Raw genomic sequence first — 23,197 nt, 5'->3', positions numbered from 1 at the left:
ATATATATCCCTCAGGTTACAGTGTATCAGTGTGTGTCACCCTGTGTCCTGCCCCGAGCACTGTATAATATATATCCCTCATGTTACAGTGTATCAGTGTGTGTCACCCTGTGTCCTGCCCTGAGCACTGTATAATATATATCCCTCATGTTACAGTGTATCAGTGTGTCACCCTGTGTCCTGCCCCGAGCACTGTATAATATATATCCCTCATGTTACAGTGTATCAGTGTGTGTCACCCTCTGTCCTGCCCTGGGCACTGTATAACTCATGTTACATTGTATCACTGTGTCCTGCCCCGACAGCTGTATAATGTGTCTATCCCTGTCCCCTGTCACTGTGTCCTGCCCTGACTGCTGTATAATGTATACATCCCCATCCCCTGTCAAGTGTATCAGTGTGTGTCACCCTGTGCCCTGCCTCGAGCACTGTATAATATATACCCCTCATGTTACAGTGTATCAGTGTGTGTCACCCTGTGTCCTGCCCTGAGCACTGTATAATATATATCCCTCAGGTTACAGTATATCAGTGTGTGTCACCCTGTGATCTGCCCTGAGCACTGTATAATATATATCCCTCAGGTTACAGTGTATCAGTGTGTGTCACCCTGTGTCCTGCCCCGAGCACTGTATAATATATATCCCTCATGTTACAGTGTATCAGTGTGTGTCACCCTGTGTCCTGCCCTGAGCACTGTATAATATATATCCCTCATGTTACAGTGTATCAGTGTGTCACCCTGTGTCCTGCCCCGAGCACTGTATAATATATATCCCTCATGTTACAGTGTATCAGTGTGTGTCACCCTGTGTCCTGCCCCGAGCACTGTATAATATATATCCCTCATGTTACAGTGTATCAGTGTGTCACCCTGTGTCCTGCCCCGAGCACTGTATAATATATATCCCTCATGTCACCCTGTGTCCTGCCCCGAGCACTGTATAATATATATCCCTCATGTTACAGTGTATCAGTGTGTGTCACCCTGTGTCCTGCCCCGAGCACTGTATAATATATATCCCTCATGTTACAGTGTATCAGTGTGTGTCACCCTGTGTCCTGCCCCGAGCACTGTATAATATATATCCCTCATGTTACAGTGTATCAGTGTGTGTCACCCTGTGCTCTGCCCTGAGCAGAAGTTTGTTGGTCATTTGCATAAACTTTTTGACTGCCATACACGTTGCTTTATTCACATTTGCATGAGTCTCGGAATCAGGCAAACTCTCACTATAACATTCTCCGCTCCCCCAGTCCACTGCGATATTGATAGCCCCCTCCCTTCCACCGCACTCACTGACACACTGATTCCTCCTCCCACTGGTAGATCGCCTCTCACTGACACACTGTCTCCTCCTCCCACTGGGACATCGCCTCTCCCACTCACTGACACACTGTCTCCTCCTCCCACTGGGACATCGCCTCTCCCTCTCACTGACACACTGTCTCCTACTCCCACTGGGACATCGCCTCTCCCTCTCACTGACACACTGTCTCCTCCTCCCACTGGGACATTGCCTCTCCCACTCACTGACACACTGTCTCCTCCTCCTACTGGTACATTGCCTCTCCCACTCACTAACACACTGTCTCCTCCTCCCACTGGGACATTGCCTCTCCCACTCACTGACACACTGTCTCCTCCTCCCACTGGTACAATGCCTCTCCCTCTCACTGACACACTGTCTCCTCCTCCCACTGGTATATTTCCTCTCCCACTCACTGACACACTGTCTCCTCCTCCCACTGGTACATCACCTCTCCCTCTCACTGACACACTGTCTCCTCCTCCCACTGGGACAATGCCTCTCCCACTCACTGACACACTGTCTTCTCCTCCCACTGGTACATTGCCTCTCCCACTCACTGATACACTGTCTCCTCCTCCCACTGGGACATCGCCTCTCTCTCTCACTGACACACTGTTTCCTCCGCCCACTGGTACATTGCCTCTCCCTCTCACTGACACACTGTCTCCTCCTGCCACAGGTACATTGCCTCTCCCACTCACTAACACACTGTCTCCTCCTGCCACTGGGACATTGCCTCTCCCACTCAGTGACACACTGTCTCCTCCACTCACTAGGACATTGCCTCTCCCACTCACTGACACACTGTCTCCTTTGCCCACTGGAACTTCGCCTCTCCCACTCACTGATACACTGTCTCCTCCTCTCACTGGTACATTGCCTCTCCCACTCACTGACACACTGTCTCCTCCTCCCACTGGGACTTTGCCTCTCCCTCTCACTGACACACTGTCTCCTCCTCCCACTGGGACATCGCCTCTCCATCTCACTGACACACTGTCTCCTCCTCCCACTGGGACATTGCCTCTCCCACTCACTGACACACTGTCTCCTCCTCCCACTGGTACATTGCCTCTCCCACTCACTGACACACTGTTTCCTCCTCCCACTGGGACATTGCCTCCCCATCTCACTGACACACTGACTCCTCCCACTAGGACATTGCCTCTCACTCTCACTGACACACTGTCTCCTCCTCCCACTGGGACATTGCCTCTCCCACTCACTGACACACTGTTTCCTCCTCCCACTGGGACATTGCCTCTCCCACTCACTGACACACTGTTTCCTCCTCCCACTGGGACATTGCCTCTCCCTCTCACTGACACACTGTCTCCTCCGCCCACTGGAACATCGCCTCTCCCACTCAGTGACACACTGTCTCCTCCTCTCACTTGGACATTGCCTCTCCCTCTCACTGACAAACTGTCTCCTCCTCCCACTGGGACTTTGCCTCTCCATCTCACTGACACACTGACTCCTCCTCCCACTAGGACATTGCCTCTCCCTCTCACTGACACACTGTCTCCTCCTCCCACTGGTACATTGCCTCTCCCACTCACTGACACACTGTCTCCTCCTCCCACTGGGACATCGCCTCTCCCTCTCACTGACACACTGTCTCCTCCTCCCACTGGGACATCGCATCTCCCTCTCACTGACACACTGTCTCCTCCTCCCACTGGGACATTGCCTCTCCCTCTCACTGACACACTGTCACCTCCTCCCACTGGGACATCGCCTCTCCCACTCACTGACACACTGTCTCCTCCTCCCACTGGTATATTGCCTCTCCCTCTCACTGACACACTGTCTCCTCCTCCCACTGGGACATTGCCTCTCCCTCTCACTGACACACTGTCTCCTCCTCCCACTGGTACATTGCCTCTCCCACTCACTGACACACTGTCTCCTCCTCCCACTGGTACAATGCCTCTCCCTCTCACTGACACACTGTCTCCTCCTCCCACTGGTATATTTCCTCTCCCACTCACTGACACACTGTCTCCTCCTCCCACTGGGACATTGCCTCTCCCTCTCACTGACACACTGTCTCCTCCTCCCACTGGGACATTGCCTATCCCACTCACTGACACACTGTATTCTCCTCCCACTGGTACATTGCCTCTCCCTCTCACTGACACACTGTCTCCTCCTCCCACTGGGACATCGCCTCTCAAGCTCACTGACACACTGTCTCCTCCTCCCACTGGTATATTGCCTCCCTCTCACTGACACACTGTCTCCTCCTCCCACTGGGACATTGCCTCTCCCTCTCACTGACTCACTGTCTCCTCCTCCCACTGGGACACCGCCTCTCCCTCTCACTGACACACTATCTCCTCCTCCCACTGGGACATTGCCTCTCCCTCTCACTGTCACACTGTCTCCTCCTCCCACTGGGACATCGCCTCTCCCACTCACTGACACACTGTCTCCTCCTCCCACTGGTACAATGCCTCTCCCTCTCACTGACACACTGTCTCCTCCTCTCTCTTGGACATTGCCTCTCCCACTCACTGACACACTGTCTCCTCCTCTCACTGGTACATTGCCTCTCCCACTCACTGACACACTGTCTCCTCCTCCCACTGGTACAATGCCTCTCCCTCTCACTGACACACTGTCTCCTCCTCCCACTGGTATATTGCCTCTCCCACTCACTGACACACTGTCTCCTCCTCCCACTGGTACAATGCCTCTCCCTCTCACTGACACACTGTCTCCTCCTCCCACTGGTACATCGCCTCTCCCTCTCACTGACACACTGTCTCCTCCTCCCACTGGGACATCGCCTCTCCCACTCACTGACACACTGTCTTCTCCTCCCTCTGGTACATTGCCTCTCCCTCTCACTGACACACTGTCTCCTCCTCCCACTGGGACATTGCCTCTCCCACTAACTGACACACTGTCTTCTCCTCCCACTGGTACATTGCCTCTCCCTCTCACTGACACACTGTCTCCTCCTCCCACTGGGACATTGCCTCTCCCACTCACTGACACACTGTCTCCTCCTCCCACTGGGACATTGCCTCTCCCACTCACTGACACACTGTCTTCTCCTCCCACTGGTATCTTGCCTCTCCCTCTCACTGACACACTGTCTCCTCCTCCCACTGGGACATTGCCTCTCCCACTCACTGACACACTGTCTCCTCCTCTCACTGGTACATTGCCTCTCCCACTCACTCACACACTGACCTGATTCAGACCCGCTCACTCGCGCTGAGCGCTTGCAAGCAGGTCGATGGTGCCCTAGTGCGCATGCGCACGACTGAGGGAGCTCCGTCATGCGCATACGCGAGACCCGCATAGCGATAACCAGCCGTCGCTATGGGTCTGGCACAAATGGGGGCGTGCTGTCGATGGTGAGTGACACTATGCCCCCTTTGCTTTGCGTGCCATGGGCATTGCTTCCCAGTCGGAGGCGTTCCCATGGGAATGCCTACCATCTGGGTACGGCCCCACTGACATCACTAGTGATGTCAGTGGGAGTGCTTTTGGCTCTGATAGAGCCAAAAGCACTCCTGGGCTTGCGGCAGCGAGACCCTACCGCAGGGTGTCATCGCAAGCACGATGGTCGAGATGGTCTTGACCATCGCGACCATCATTTTGGCCGCTTGCATAAGCTGTGGGTGGTCACCCACAGCTATGCGAGCGGCCAAGAGGCCGATCCAATTTTAGGTAGGTGGGCCCTGATTCAGAGTGAGCGCTCTTGTCAGAGCTCTTTCTCCTCCTACTGGTACATTGCCTCTCCCAGTCACTGACACACTGTCTCCTCCTCTCACTGGGACATTGCCTCTCCCTCTCACTGACACACTGTCTCCTCCTCCCACTGGAACATCGCCTCTCCCACTCACTGACACACTGTCTCCTCCTCTCACTGGAACATTGCCTCTCCCTCTCACTGACACACTGTTTCCTCCGCCCACTGGAATTTTGCCTCTCCCACTCATTGACACACTGTGTCCTCCTCCCACTGGGACATTGCCTTTCCCTCTCACTGACACACTGTCTCCTCCTCCCACTGGGACACCGCCTCTCCCACACACTGACACACTGTCTCCTCCTCCCACTGGTACATTGCCTCTCCCTCTCACTGACACACTGTCTCCTCCTCCCACTGGTACATTGCCTCTCCCTCTCACTAACACACTGTCTCCTCTGCCCACTGGAACTTCGCCTCTCCCACTCACTGATACACTGTCTCCTCCTCCCACTGGGACATCGCCTCTCCCTCTCACTGACACACTGTCTCCTACTCCCACTGGGACATCGCCTCTCCCTCTCACTGACACACTGTCTCCTCCTCCCACTGGGACATTGCCTCTCCCACTCACTAACACACTGTCTCCTCCTCCCACTGGGACATTGCCTCTCCCACTCACTGACACACTGTCTCCTCCTCCCACTGGTACAATGCCTCTCCCTCTCACTGACACACTGTCTCCTCCTCCCACTGGTATATTTCCTCTCCCACTCACTGACACACTGTCTCCTCCTCCCACTGGTACATCACCTCTCCCTCTCACTGACACACTGTTTCCTCCGCCCACTGGTACATTGCCTCTCCCTCTCACTGACACACTGTCTCCTCCTGCCACAGGTACATTGCCTCTCCCACTCACTAACACACTGTCTCCTCCTGCCACTGGGACATTGCCTCTCCCACTCAGTGACACACTGTCTCCTCCACTCACTAGGACATTGCCTCTCCCACTCACTGACACACTGTCTCCTTTGCCCACTGGAACTTCGCCTCTCCCACTCACTGATACACTGTCTCCTCCTCTCACTGGTACATTGCCTCTCCCACTCACTGACACACTGTCTCCTCCTCCCACTGGGACTTTGCCTCTCCCTCTCACTGACACACTGTCTCCTCCTCCCACTGGGACATCGCCTCTCCTTCTCACTGACACACTGTCTCCTCCTCCCACTGGGACATTGCCTCTCCCACTCACTGACACACTGTCTCCTCCTCCCACTGGTACATTGCCTCTCCCACTCACTGACACACTGTTTCCTCCTCCCACTGGGACATTGCCTCTCCCACTCACTGACACACTGTTTCCTCCGCCCACTGGAACATCGCCTCTCCCACTCAGTGACACACTGTCTCCTCCTCCCACTAGGAATTTGACTCTCCATCTCACTGACACACTGACTCCTCCTCCCACTAGGACATTGCCTCTCCCTCTCACTGACACACTGTCTCCTCCTCCCACTGGTACATTGCCTCTCCCACTCACTGACACACTGTCTCCTCCTCCCACTGGGACATCGCCTCTCCCTCTCACTGACACACTGTCTCCTCCTCCCACTGGGACATCGCCTCTCCCTCTCACTGACACACTGTCTCCTCCTCCCACTGGGACATCGCCTCTCCCTCTCACTGACACACTGTCTCCTCCTCCCACTGGGACATTGCCTCTCCCTCTCACTGACACACTGTCACCTCCTCCCACTGGGACATCGCCTCTCCCACTCACTGACACACTGTCTCCTCCTCCCACTGGTATATTGCCTCTCCCTCTCACTGACACACTGTCTCCTCCTCCCACTGGGACATTGCCTCTCCCTCTCACTGACACACTGTCTCCTCCTCCCACTGGTACATTGCCTCTCCCACTCACTGACACACTGTCTCCTCCTCCCACTGGTACAATGCCTCTCCCTCTCACTGACACACTGTCTCCTCCTCCCACTGGTATATTTCCTCTCCCACTCACTGACACACTGTCTCCTCCTCCCACTGGGACATTGCCTCTCCCTCTCACTGACACACTGTCTCCTCCTCCCACTGGGACATTGCCTATCCCACTCACTGACACACTGTATTCTCCTCCCACTGGTACATTGCCTCTCCCTCTCACTGACATACTGTCTCCTCCTCCCACTGGGACATTGCCTCTCCCACTCACTGACACACTGTCTCCTCCTCCCACTGGGACATTGCCTCTCCCACTCACTGACACACTGTCTTCTCCTCCCACTGGTATATTGCCTCTCCCTCTCACTGACACACTGTCTCCTCCTCCCACTGGGACATTGCCTCCCCACTCACTGACACACTGTCTCCTCCGCCCACTGGAACATCGCCTCTCCCTCTCACTGACACACTGTCTCCTCCGCCCACTGGAACATCGCCTCTCCAACTCAGTGACACACTGTCTCCTCCTCTCACTTGGACATTGCCTGTCCCACTCAGTGACACACTGTCTACTCCTCTCACTTGGACATTGCCTGTCCCACTCAGTGACACACTGTCTCCTCCTCTCACTTGGACATTGCCTGTCCCACTCACTAACACACTGTCTCCTCTGCCCACTGGAACTTCGCCTCTCCCACTCACTGATACACTGTCTCCTCCTCTCACTGGTACATTGCCTCTCCCACTCACTGACACACTGTCTCCTCCTCCCACTGGGAATTTGACTCTCCATCTCACTGACACACTGACTCCTCCTCCCACTAGGACATTGCCTCTCCCTCTCACTGACACACTGTCTCCTCCTCCCACTGGTACATTGCCTCTCCCACTCACTGACACACTGTCTCCTCCTCCCACTGGGACATCGCCTCTCCCTCTCACTGACACACTGTCTCCTCCTCCCACTGGGACATCGCCTCTCCCTCTCACTGACACACTGTCTCCTCCTCCCACTGGGACATTGCCTCTCCCTCTCACTGACACACTGTCACCTCCTCCCACTGGGACATCGCCTCTCCCACTCACTGACACACTGTCTCCTCCTCCCACTGGTATATTGCCTCCCTCTCACTGACACACTGTCTCCTCCTCCCACTGGGACATTGCCTCTCCCTCTCACTGACACACTGTCTCCTCCTCCCACTGGGACACCGCCTCTCCCTCTCACTGACACACTATCTCCTCCTCCCACTGGGACATTGCCTCTCCCTCTCACTGACACACTGTCTCCTCCTCCCACTGGGACATTGCCTCTCCCACTAACTGACACACTGTCTTCTCCTCCCACTGGTACATTGCCTCTCCCTCTCACTGACACACTGTCTCCTCCTCCCACTGGGACATTGCCTCTCCCACTCACTGACACACTGTCTCCTCCTCCCACTGGGACATTGCCTCTCCCACTCACTGACACACTGTCTTCTCCTCCCACTGGTATATTGCCTCTCCCTCTCACTGACACACTGTCTCCTCCTCCCACTGGGACATTGCCTCTCCCACTCACTGACACACTGTCTCCTCCTCTCACTGGTACATTGCCTCTCCCACTCACTGACACACTGACCTGATTCAGACCCGCTCACTCGCGCTGAGCGCTTGCAAGCAGGTCGATGGTGCCCTAGTGCGCATGCGCACGACTGAGGGAGCTCCGTCATGCGCATACGCGAGACCCGCATAGATATAACCAGCCGTCGCTATGGGTCTGGCACAAATGGGGGCGTGCTGTCGATGGTGAGTGACACTATGCCCCCTTTGCTTTGCGTGCCATGGGCATTGCTTCCCAGTCGGAGGCGTTCCCATGGGAATGCCTACCATCTGGGTACGGCCCCACTGACATCACTAGTGATGTCAGTGGGAGTGCTTTTGGCTCTGATAGAGCCAAAAGCACTCCTGGGCTTGCGGCAGCGAGACCCTACCGCAGGGTGTCATCGCAAGCACGATGGTCGAGATGGTCTTGACCATCGCGACCATCATTTTGGCCGCTTGCATAAGCTGTGGGTGGTCACCCACAGCTATGCGAGCGGCCAAGAGGCCGATCCAATTTTAGGTAGGTGGGCCCTGATTCAGAGTGAGCGCTCTTGTCAGAGCTCTTGCTCCTCCTACTGGTACATTGCCTCTCCCAGTCACTGACACACTGTCTCCTCCTCTCACTGGGACATTGCCTCTCCCTCTCACTGACACACTGTCTCCTCCTCCCACTGGAACATCGCCTCTCCCACTCACTGACACACTGTCTCCTCCTCTCACTGGAACATTGCCTCTCCCTCTCACTGACACACTGTTTCCTCCGCCCACTGGAATTTTGCCTCTCCCACTCATTGACACACTGTGTCCTCCTCCCACTGGGACATTGCCTTTCCCTCTCACTGACACACTGTCTCCTCCTCCCACTGGGACACCGCCTCTCCCACACACTGACACACTGTCTCCTCCTCCCACTGGTACATTGCCTCTCCCTCTCACTGACACACTGTCTCCTCCTCCGACTGGTACATTGCCTCTCCCTCTCACTAACACACTGTCTCCTCTGCCCACTGGAACTTCGCCTCTCCCACTCACTGATACACTGTCTCTTCCTCTCACTGGTACATTGCCTCTCCCACTCACTGACACACTGTCTCCTCCTCCCACTGGGACTTTGCCTCTCCCTCTCACTGACACACTGACTCCTCATCCCACTAGGACATTGACTCTCCCTCTCACTGACACACTGTCTCCTCCTCCCACTGGTACATTGCCTCTCACACTCACTGACACACTGTCTCCTCCTCCCACTGGGACATCGCCTCTAGCTCTCACTGACACACTGTCTCCTCCTCCCACTGTGACATCGCCTCTCCCTCTCACTGACACACTGTCTCCTCCTCCCACTGGGACATCGCCTCTCCCTCTCACTGACACACTGTCTCCTCCTCCCACTGGGACATCGCCTCTCCCACTCACTGACACACTGTCTCCTCCTCCCACTGGTACATTGCCTCTCCCTCTCACTGTCACACTGTCTCTTCCTCCCACTGGGACATCACCTCTCCCACTCACTGACACACTGTCTCCTCCTCCCACTGGTATATTGCATCTCCCACTCACTGACACACTGTCTTCTCCTCCCACTGGGACATCGCCTCTCCCTCTCACTGAAACACTATCTCCTCCTCCCACTGGGACATTGCCTCTCCCTCTCACTGACACACTTTCTCCTCCTCCCACAGGGACATTGCCTCTCCCACTCACTGACACACTGTCTCCTCCTCCCACTGGTACATTGCCTCTCCCACTCACTAACACACTGTCTCCTCCTCCCACTGGGACATTGCCTCTCCCACTCACTGACACACTGTTTCCTCCTCCCACTGGGATATTGCCTCTCCCTCTCACTGACACACTGTCTCATCCGCCCACTGGAACATCGCCTCTCCCACTCAGTGACACACTGTCTCCTCCTCCTCTCTCTTGGACATTGCCTCTCCCACTCACTGACACACTCTCTCCTCCTCCCACTGGGACATCGCCTCTCCCTCTCACTGACACACTATCTCCTCCTCCCACTGGTACTTTGCCTCTCCCTCTCGCTGACACACTGTCTCCTCCTCCCACTGGTACATTGCCTCTCCCTCTCGCTGACACACTGTCTCCTCCTCCCACTGGGACATTGCCTCTCCCACTCACTGACACACTGTCTCCTCATCCCACTGGTACATTGCCTCTCCCACTCACTGACACACTGTCTCCTCCTCCCACTGGGACATTGCCTCTCCCACACACTGACACACTGTCTCCTCTTCCCACTGGTACATTGCCTCTCCCTCTCACTGACACACTGTCTCCTCCTCCCACTGGGACATTGCCTCTCCCACTCACTGACACACTGTCTCCTCCTATCACTGGTACATTGCCTCTCCCAGTCACTGACACACCAGGCCTGATTCAGACCCGCTCACTCGCGCTGAGCGCTTGCAAGCAGGTCGATGGTGCCCTAGTGCGCACGCGCACGACAGAGGGAACTCTGTCATGCGCATGCGTGAGACCCGCATAGCGATGACCAGCCGTCGCTATGGGTCTGGCACAAAAGGGGGCGTGCTGTCGATGGTGAGTGACAGTATGCCCCCTTTGCTGGGCGTGCCGTGGACATTGCTTCCCAGACAGAGGCGTTCCCATGGGAACACCTACAGTCTGGGTACGGCCCCATTGACATCACTAGTGATGTCAGTGGGAGAGCATTTGGCTCTGATAGAGCCAAAGGCACTCCTGGGCTTGCGGCAGCGAGACCCTACGGCAGGGTCTCGTCGCAAGCACGATGTTCGCGATGGTCTTGACCATCGCGACCATCATTTTGGCCGCTTGCATAAGCTGTGGGTGGTCACCCACAGCTAAGCGAGCGGCCAAGAGGCCGCTCCAATTTTAGGTAGGAGGGCCCTGATTCAGAGTGAGCGCTCTTGTCAGAGCTCTTGCTCCTCCCACTGATACATTGCCTCTCCCAGTCACTGACACACTGTCTCCTCCTCTCACTGGGACATTGCCTTTCCCTCTCACTGACACACTGTCTCCTCCTCCCACTGGAACATCGCCTCTCCCACTCACTGACACACTGTCTCCTCCTCTCAGTGGAACATTGCCTCTCCCTCTCAATGACACACTGTTTCCTCCGCCCACTGGAATATCGCCTCTCCCACTCACTGACACACTGTCTCCACCGCCCACTGGAACATCGCCTCTCCTTCTCACTGACACACTGTCTCCTCCTCCCACTGGTACATTGTCTTTCCCTCTCACTGACACACTGTCTCCTCCTCCCACTGGGACATTGCCTCTCCCACTCACTGACACACTGTCTCCTCCTCCCACTGGGACACCGCCTCTCCCACTCACTGACACACTGTCTCCTCCTCCCACTGGTACATTGCCTCTCCCACTCACTGACACACTGTCTCCTCCTCCCACTGGTACATTGCCTCTCCCACTCACTGACACACTGTCTCCTCCTCCCACTGGGACATTGCCTCTCCCACACACTGACACACTGTCTCCTCCTCCCACTGGTATATTGCCTCTCCCTCTCACTGACACACTGTCTCCTCCTCCCACTGGGACATTGCCTCTCCCTCTCACTGACACACTGTCTCCTCCTCCCACTGGTACATTGCCTCTCCCACTCACTGACACACTGTCTCCTCCTCCCACTGGTACAATGCCTCTCCCTCTCACTGACACACTGTCTCCTCCTCCCACTGGTATATTTCCTCTCCCACTCACTGACACACTGTCTCCTCCTCCCACTGGGACATTGCCTCTCCCTCTCACTGACACACTGTCTCCTCCTCCCACTGGGACATTGCCTATCCCACTCACTGACACACTGTATTCTCCTCCCACTGGTACATTGCCTCTCCCTCTCACTGACATACTGTCTCCTCCTCCCACTGGGACATTGCCTCTCCCACTCACTGACACACTGTCTCCTCCTCCCACTGGGACATTGCCTCTCCCACTCACTGACACACTGTCTTCTCCTCCCACTGGTATATTGCCTCTCCCTCTCACTGACACACTGTCTCCTCCTCCCACTGGGACATTGCCTCCCCACTCACTGACACACTGTCTCCTCCGCCCACTGGAACATCGCCTCTCCCTCTCACTGACACACTGTCTCCTCCGCCCACTGGAACATCGCCTCTCCAACTCAGTGACACACTGTCTCCTCCTCTCACTTGGACATTGCCTGTCCCACTCAGTGACACACTGTCTACTCCTCTCACTTGGACATTGCCTGTCCCACTCAGTGACACACTGTCTCCTCCTCTCACTTGGACATTGCCTGTCCCACTCACTAACACACTGTCTCCTCTGCCCACTGGAACTTCGCCTCTCCCACTCACTGATACACTGTCTCCTCCTCTCACTGGTACATTGCCTCTCCCACTCACTGACACTGTCTCCTCCTCCCACTGGGAATTTGACTCTCCATCTCACTGACACACTGACTCCTCCTCCCACTAGGACATTGCCTCTCCCTCTCACTGACACACTGTCTCCTCCTCCCACTGGTACATTGCCTCTCCCACTCACTGACACACTGTCTACTCCTCCCACTGGGACATCGCCTCTCCCTCTCACTGACACACTGTCTCCTCCTCCCACTGGGACATCGCCTCTCCCTCTCACTGACACACTGTCTCCTCCTCCCACTGGGACATTGCCTCTCCCTCTCACTGACACACTGTCACCTCCTCCCACTGGGACATCGCCTCTCCCACTCACTGACACACTGTCTCCTCCTCCCACTGGTATATTGCCTCCCTCTCACTGACACACTGTCTCCTCCTCCCACTGGGACATTGCCTCTCCCTTTCACTGACACACTGTCTCCTCCTCCCACTGGGACACCGCCTCTCCCTCTCACTGACACACTGTCTCCTCCTCCCACTGGGACATTGCCTCTCCCTCTCACTGTCACACTGTCTCCTCCTCCCACTGGGACATCGCCTCTCCCACTCACTGACACACTGTCTCCTCCTCCCACTGGTACAATGCCTCTCCCTCTCACTGACACACTGTCTCCTCCTCTCTCTTGGACATTGCCTCTCCCACTCACTGACACACTGTCTCCTCCTCTCACTGGTACATTGCCTCTCCCACTCACTGACACACTGTCTCCTCCTCCCACTGGTACAATGCCTCTCCCTCTCACTGACACACTGTCTCCTCCTCCCACTGGTATATTGCCTCTCCCACTCACTGACACACTGTCTCCTCCTCCCACTGGTACAATGCCTCTCCCTCTCACTGACACACTGTCTCCTCCTCCCACTGGTACATTGCCTCTCCCTCTCACTGACACACTGTCTCCTCCTCCCACTGGGACATCGCCTCTCCCACTCACTGACACACTGTCTTCTCCTCCCTCTGGTACATTGCCTCTCCCTCTCACTGACACACTGTCTCCTCCTCCCACTGGGACATTGCCTCTCCCACTAACTGACACACTGTCTTCTCCTCCCACTGGTACATTGCCTCTCCCTCTCACTGACACACTGTCTCCTCCTCCCACTGGGACATTGCCTCTCCCACTCACTGACACACTGTCTCCTCCTCCCACTGGGACATTGCCTCTCCCACTCACTGACACACTGTCTTCTCCTCCCACTGGTATATTGCCTCTCCCACACACTGACACACTGTCTCCTCCTCCCACTGGTACATTGCCTCTCCCTCTCACTGACACACTGTCTCCTCCTCCGACTGGTACATTGCCTCTCCCTCTCACTAACACACTGTCTCCTCTGCCCACTGGAACTTCGCCTCTCCCACTCACTGATACACTGTCTCTTCCTCTCACTGGTACATTGCCTCTCCCACTCACTGACACACTGTCTCCTCCTCCCACTGGGACTTTGCCTCTCCCTCTCACTGACACACTGACTCCTCATCCCACTAGGACATTGACTCTCCCTCTCACTGACACACTGTCTCCTCCTCCCACTGGTACATTGCCTCTCACACTCACTGACACACTGTCTCCTCCTCCCACTGGGACATCGCCTCTAGCTCTCACTGACACACTGTCTCCTCCTCCCACTGTGACATCGCCTCTCCCTCTCACTGACACACTGTCTCCTCCTCCCACTGGGACATCGCCTCTCCCTCTCACTGACACACTGTCTCCTCCTCCCACTGGGACATCGCCTCTCCCACTCACTGACACACTGTCTCCTCCTCCCACTGGTACATTGCCTCTCCCTCTCACTGTCACACTGTCTCTTCCTCCCACTGGGACATCACCTCTCCCACTCACTGACACACTGTCTCCTCCTCCCACTGGTATATTGCATCTCCCACTCACTGACACACTGTCTTCTCCTCCCACTGGGACATCGCCTCTCCCTCTCACTGAAACACTATCTCCTCCTCCCACTGGGACATTGCCTCTCCCTCTCACTGACACACTTTCTCCTCCTCCCACAGGGACATTGCCTCTCCCACTCACTGACACACTGTCTCCTCCTCCCACTGGTACATTGCCTCTCCCACTCACTAACACACTGTCTCCTCCTCCCACTGGGACATTGCCTCTCCCACTCACTGACACACTGTTTCCTCCTCCCACTGGGATATTGCCTCTCCCTCTCACTGACACACTGTCTCATCCGCCCACTGGAACATCGCCTCTCCCACTCAGTGACACACTGTCTCCTCCTCCTCTCTCTTGGACATTGCCTCTCCCACTCACTGACACACTCTCTCCTCCTCCCACTGGGACATCGCCTCTCCCTCTCACTGACACACTATCTCCTCCTCCCACTGGTACTTTGCCTCTCCCTCTCGCTGACACACTGTCTCCTCCTCCCACTGGTACATTGCCTCTCCCTCTCGCTGACACACTGTCTCCTCCTCCCACTGGGACATTGCCTCTCCCACTCACTGACACACTGTCTCCTCATCCCACTGGTACATTGCCTCTCCCACTCACTGACACACTGTCTCCTCCTCCCACTGGGACATTGCCTCTCCCACACACTGACACACTGTCTCCTCTTCCCACTGGTACATTGCCTCTCCCTCTCACTGACACACTGTCTCCTCCTCCCACTGGGACATTGCCTCTCCCACTCACTGACACACTGTCTCCTCCTACCACTGGTACATTGCCTCTCCCAGTCACTGACACACCAGGCCTGATTCAGACCCGCTCACTCGCGCTGAGCGCTTGCAAGCAGGTCGATGGTGCCCTAGTGCGCACGCGCACGACAGAGGGAACTCTGTCATGCGCATGCGTGAGACCCGCATAGCGATGACCAGCCGTCGCTATGGGTCTGGCACAAAAGGGGGCGTGCTGTCGATGGTGAGTGACAGTATGCCCCCTTTGCTGGGCGTGCCGTGGACATTGCTTCCCAGACAGAGGCGTTCCCATGGGAACACCTACAGTCTGGGTACGGCCCCATTGACATCACTAGTGATGTCAGTGGGAGAGCATTTGGCTCTGATAGAGCCAAAGGCACTCCTGGGCTTGCGGCAGCGAGACCCTACGGCAGGGTCTCGTCGCAAGCACGATGTTCGCGATGGTCTTGACCATCGCGACCATCATTTTGGCCGCTTGCATAAGCTGTGGGTGGTCACCCACAGCTAAGCGAGCGGCCAAGAGGCCGCTCCAATTTTAGGTAGGAGGGCCCTGATTCAGAGTGAGCGCTCTTGTCAGAGCTCTTGCTCCTCCCACTGATACATTGCCTCTCCCAGTCACTGACACACTGTCTCCTCCTCTCACTGGGACATTGCCTTTCCCTCTCACTGACACACTGTCTCCTCCTCCCACTGGAACATCGCCTCTCCCACTCACTGACACACTGTCTCCTCCTCTCAGTGGAACATTGCCTCTCCCTCTCAATGACACACTGTTTCCTCCGCCCACTGGAATATCGCCTCTCCCACTCACTGACACACTGTCTCCACCGCCCACTGGAACATCGCCTCTCCTTCTCACTGACACACTGTCTCCTCCTCCCACTGGTACATTGTCTTTCCCTCTCACTGACACACTGTCTCCTCCTCCCACTGGGACATTGCCTCTCCCACTCACTGACACACTGTCTCCTCCTCCCACTGGGACACCGCCTCTCCCACTCACTGACACACTGTCTCCTCCTCCCACTGGTACATTGCCTCTCCCACTCACTGACACACTGTCTCCTCCTCCCACTGGTACATTGCCTCTCCCACTCACTGACACACTGTCTCCTCCTCCCACTGGGACATTGCCTCTCCCACACACTGACACACTGTCTCCTCCTCCCACTGGTATATTGCCTCTCCCTCTCACTGACACACTGTCTCCTCCTCCCACTGGGACATTGCCTCTCCCTCTCACTGACACACTGTCTCCTCCTCCCACTGGTACATTGCCTCTCCCACTCACTGACACACTGTCTCCTCCTCCCACTGGTACAATGCCTCTCCCTCTCACTGACACACTGTCTCCTCCTCCCACTGGTATATTTCCTCTCCCACTCACTGACACACTGTCTCCTCCTCCCACTGGGACATTGCCTCTCCCTCTCACTGACACACTGTCTCCTCCTCCCACTGGGACATTGCCTATCCCACTCACTGACACACTGTATTCTCCTCCCACTGGTACATTGCCTCTCCCTCTCACTGACATACTGTCTCCTCCTCCCACTGGGACATTGCCTCTCCCACTCACTGACACACTGTCTCCTCCTCCCACTGGGACATTGCCTCCCCACTCACTGACACACTGTCTCCTCCGCCCACTGGAACATCGCCTCTCCCTCTCACTGACACACTGTCTCCTCCGCCCACTGGAACATCGCCTCTCCAACTCAGTGACACACTGTCTCCTCCTCTCACTTGGACATTGCCTGTCCCACTCAGTGACACACTGTCTACTCCTCTCACTTGGACATTGCCTGTCCCACTCACTAACACACTGTCTCCTCTGCCCACTGGAACTTCGCCTCTCCCACTCACTGATACACTGTCTCCTCCTCTCACTGGTACATTGCCTCTCCCACTCACTGACACACTGTCTCCTCCTCCCACTGGGAATTTGACTCTCCATCTCACTGACACACTGACTCCTCCTCCCACTAGGACATTGCCTCTCCCTCTCACTGACACACTGTCTCCTCCTCCCACTGGTACATTGCCTCTCCCACTCACTGACACACTGTCTCCTCCTCCCACTGGGACATCGCCTCTCCCTCTCACTGACACACTGTCTCCTCCTCCCACTGGGACATCGCCTCTCCCTCTCACTGACACACTGTCTCCTCCTCCCACTGAGACATTGCCTCTCCCTCTCACTGACACACTGTCACCTCCTCCCACTGGGACATCGCCTCTCCCACTCACTGACACACTGTCTCCTCCTCCCACTGGTATATTGCCTCCCTCTCACTGACACACTGTCTCCTCCTCCCACTGGGACATTGCCTCTCCCTCTCACTGACACACTGTCTCCTCCTCCCACTGGGACACCGCCTCTCCCTCTCACTGACACACTATCTCCTCCTCCCACTGGGACATTGCCTCTCCCTCTCACTGTCACACTGTCTCCTCCTCCCACTGGGACATCGCCTCTCCCACTCACTGACACACTGTCTCCTCCTCCCACTGGTACAATGCCTCTCCCTCTCACTGACACACTGTCTCCTCCTCTCTCTTGGACATTGCCTCTCCCACTCACTGACACACTGTCTCCTCCTCTCACTGGTACATTGCCTCTCCCACTCACTGACACACTGTCTCCTCCTCCCACTGGTACAATGCCTCTCCCTCTCACTGACACACTGTCTCCTCCTCCCACTGGTATATTGCCTCTCCCACTCACTGACACACTGTCTCCTCCTCCCACTGGTACAATGCCTCTCCCTCTCACTGACACACTGTCTCCTCCTCCCACTGGTACATCGCCTCTCCCTCTCACTGACACACTGTCTCCTCCTCCCACTGGGACATCGCCTCTCCCACTCACTGACACACTGTCTTCTCCTCCCTCTGGTACATTGCCTCTCCCTCTCACTGACACACTGTCTCCTCCTCCCACTGGGACATTGCCTCTCCCACTAACTGACACACTGTCTTCTCCTCCCACTGGTACATTGCCTCTCCCTCTCACTGACACACTGTCTCCTCCTCCCACTGGGACATTGCCTCTCCCACTCACTGACACACTGTCTCCTCCTCCCACTGGGACATTGCCTCTCCCACTCACTGACACACTGTCTTCTCCTCCCACTGGTATATTGCCTCTCCCTCTCACTGACACACTGTCTCCTCCTCCCACTGGGACATTGCCTCTCCCACTCACTGACACACTGTCTCCTCCTCTCACTGGTACATTGCCTCTACCACTCACTGACACACTGACCTGATTCAGACCCGCTCACTCGCGCTGAGCGCTTGCAAGCAGGTCGATGGTGCCCTAGTGCGCATGCGCACGACTGAGGGAGCTCCGTCATGCGCATACGCGAGACCCGCATAGCGATAACCAGCCGTCGCTATGGGTCTGGCACAAATGGGGGCGTGCTGTCGATGGTGAGTGACACTATGCCCCCTTTGCTTTGCGTGCCATGGGCATTGCTTCCCAGTTGGAGGCGTTCCCATGGGAATGCCTACCATCTGGGTACGGCCCCACTGACATCACTAGTGATGTCAGTGGGAGTGCTTTTGGCTCTGATAGAGCCAAAAGCACTCCTGGGCTTGCGGCAGCGAGACCCTACCGCAGGGTGTCATCGCAAGCACGATGGTCGAGATGGTCTTGACCATCGCGACCATCATTTTGGCCGCTTGCATAAGCTGTGGGTGGTCACCCACAGCTATGCGAGCGGCCAAGAGGCCGATCCAATTTTAGGTAGGTGGGCCCTGATTCAGAGTGAGCGCTCTTGTCAGAGCTCTTGCTCCTCCTACTGGTACATTGCCTCTCCCAGTCACTGACACACTGTCTCCTCCTCTCACTGGGACATTGCCTCTCCCTCTCACTGACACACTGTCTCCTCCTCCCACTGGAACATCGCCTCTCCCACTCACTGACACACTGTCTCCTCCTCTCACTGGAACATTGCCTCTCCCTCTCACTGACACACTGTTTCCTCCGCCCACTGGAATTTTGCCTCTCCCACTCATTGACACACTGTGTCCTCCTCCCACTGGGACATTGCCTTTCCCTCTCACTGACACACTGTCTCCTCCTCCCACTGGGACACCGCCTCTCCCACACACTGACACACTGTCTCCTCCTCCCACTGGTACATTGCCTCTCCCTCTCACTGACACACTGTCTCCTCCTCCGACTGGTACATTGCCTCTCCCTCTCACTAACACACTGTCTCCTCTGCCCACTGGAACTTCGCCTCTCCCACTCACTGATACACTGTCTCTTCCTCTCACTGGTACATTGCCTCTCCCACTCACTGACACACTGTCTCCTCCTCCCACTGGGACTTTGCCTCTCCCTCTCACTGACACACTGACTCCTCATCCCACTAGGACATTGACTCTCCCTCTCACTGACACACTGTCTCCTCCTCCCACTGGTACATTGCCTCTCCCACTCACTGACACACTGTCTCCTCCTCCCACTGGGACATCGCCTCTAGCTCTCACTGACACACTGTCTCCTCCTCCCACTGTGACATCGCCTCTCCCTCTCACTGACACACTGTCTCCTCCTCCCACTGGGACATCGCCTCTCCCACTCACTGACACACTGTCTCCTCCTCCCACTGGTACATTGCCTCTCCCTCTCACTGTCACACTGTCTCTTCCTCCCACTGGGACATCACCTCTCCCACTCACTGACACACTGTCTCCTCCTCCCACTGGTATATTGCATCTCCCACTCACTGACACACTGTCTTCTCCTCCCACTGGGACATCGCCTCTCCCTCTCACTGACACACTGTCTCATCCGCCCACTGGAACATCGCCTCTCCCACTCAGTGACACACTGTCTCCTCCTCCTCTCTCTTGGCCATTGCCTCTCCCACTCACTGACACACTCTCTCCTCCTCCCACTGGGACATCGCCTCTCCCTCTCACTGACACACTATCTCCTCCTCCCACTGGTACTTTGCCTCTCCCTCTCGCTGACACACTGTCTCCTCCTCCCACTGGTACATTGCCTCTCCCTCTCGCTGACACACTGTCTCCTCCTCCCACTGGGACATTGCCTCTCCCACTCACTGACACACTGTCTCCTCCTCCCACTGGTACATTGCCTCTCCCACTCACTGATACACTGTCTCCTCCTCCCACTGGGACATTGCCTCTCCCACACACTGACACACTGTCTCCTCTTCCCACTGGTACATTGCATCTCCCTCTCACTGACACACTGTCTCCTCCTCCCACTGGGACATTGCCTCTCCCACTCACTGACACACTGTCTCCTCCTACCACTGGTACATTGCCTCTCCCAGTCACTGACACACCAGGCCTGATTCAGACCCGCTCACTCGCGCTGAGCGCTTGCAAGCAGGTCGATGGTGCCCTAGTGCGCACGCGCACGACAGAGGGAACTCTGTCATGCGCATGCGTGAGACCCGCATAGCGATGACCAGCCGTCGCTATGGGTCTGGCACAAAAGGGGGCGTGCTGTCGATGGTGAGTGACAGTATGCCCCCTTTGCTGGGCGTGCCGTGGGCATTGCTTCCCAGACAGAGGCGTTCCCATGGGAACACCTACAGTCTGGGTACGGCCCCACTGACATCACTAGTGATGTCAGTGGGAGAGCATTTGGCTCTGATAGAGCCAAAGGCACTCCTGGGCTTGCGGCAGTGAGACCCTACCGCAGGGTCTCGTCGCAAGCACGATGGTCGCGATGGTCTTGACCATCGCGACCATCATTTTGGCCGCTTGCATAAGCTGTGGGTGGTCACCCACAGCTAAGCGAGCGGCCAAGAGGCCGCTCCAATTTTAGGTAGGAGGGCCCTGATTCAGAGTGAGCGCTCTTGTCAGAGCTCTTGCTCCTCCCACTGATACATTGCCTCTCCCAGTCACTGACACACTGTCTCCTCCTCTCACTGGGACATTGCCTTTCCCTCTCACTGACACACTGTCTCCTCCTCCCACTGGAACATCGCCTCTCCCACTCACTGACACACTGTCTCCTCCTCTCAGTGGAACATTGCCTCTCCCTCTCAATGACACACTGTTTCCTCCGCCCACTGGAATATCGCCTCTCCCACTCACTGACACACTGTCTCCACCGCCCACTGGAACATCGCCTCTCCTTCTCACTGACACACTGTCTCCTCCTCCCACTGGTACATTGTCTTTCCCTCTCACTGACACACTGTCTCCTCCTCCCACTGGGACATTGCCTCTCCCACTCACTGACACACTGTCTCCTCCTCCCACTGGGACACCGCCTCTCCCACTCACTGACACACTGTCTCCTCCTCCCACTGGTACATTGCCTCTCCCACTCACTGACACACTGTCTCCTCCTCCCACTGGTACATTGCCTCTCCCACTCACTGACACACTGTCTCCTCCTCCCACTGGGACATTGCCTCTCCCACACACTGACACACTGTCTCCTCCTCCCACTGGTATATTGCCTCTCCCTCTCACTGACACACTGTCTCCTCCGCCCACTGGGACATTGCCTCTCCCTCTCACTGACACACTGTCTCCTCCTCCCACTGGGACACTGCCACTCCCTCTCACTGACACACTATCTCCTCCTCCCACTGGGACATTGCCTCTCCCTCTCACTGTCACACTGTCTCCTCCTCCCACTGGGACATCGCCTCTCCCACTCACTGACACACTGTCTCCTCCTCCCACTGGTACAATGCCTCTCCCTCTCACTGACACACTGTCTCTTCCTCTCACTTGGACATTGCCTCTCCCACTCACTGACACACTGTCTCCTCCTCCCACTGGTACACTGCCTCTCCCACTCACTGACACACTGTCTCCTCCTCCCACTGGTACATTGCCTCTCCCACTCACTGACACACTGTCTCCTCCTCCCACTGGTACACTGCCTCTCCCACTCACTGACACACTGTCTCCTCCTCCCACTGGGACATTGCCTCTCCCACTCACTGACACACTGTCTTCTCCTCCCACTGGTATATTGCCTCTCCCTCTCACTGACACACTGTCTCCTCCTCCCACTGGGACATTGCCTCCCCACTCACTGACACACTGTCTCCTCCGCCCACTGGAACATCGCCTCTCCCTCTCACTGACACACTGTCTCCTCCGCCCACTGGAACATCGCCTCTCCAACTCAGTGACACACTGTCTCCTCCTCTCACTTTGACATTGCCTGTCCCACTCAGTGACACACTGTCTACTCCTCTCACTTGGACATTGCCTGTCCCACTCAGTGACACACTGTCTCCTCCTCTCACTTGGACATTGCCTGTCCCACTCACTAACACACTGTCTCCTCTGCCCACTGGAACTTCGCCTCTCCCACTCACTGATACACTGTCTCCTCCTCTCACTGGTACATTGCCTCTCCCACTCACTGACACACTGTCTCTTCCTCCCACTGGGAATTTGACTCTCCATCTCACTGACACACTGACTCCTCCTCCCACTAGGACATTGCCTCTCCCTCTCACTGACACACTGTCTCCTCCTCCCACTGGTACATTGCCTCTCCCACTCACTGACACACTGTCTCCTCCTCCCACTG

Source organism: Taudactylus pleione, unplaced genomic scaffold, assembly GCF_031769625.1.
Source record: "Taudactylus pleione unplaced genomic scaffold, aTauple2 ptg000635l, whole genome shotgun sequence".
NCBI lineage: Eukaryota > Metazoa > Chordata > Amphibia > Anura > Myobatrachidae > Taudactylus > Taudactylus pleione.
This window is presented reverse-complemented; position numbering follows the sequence as displayed.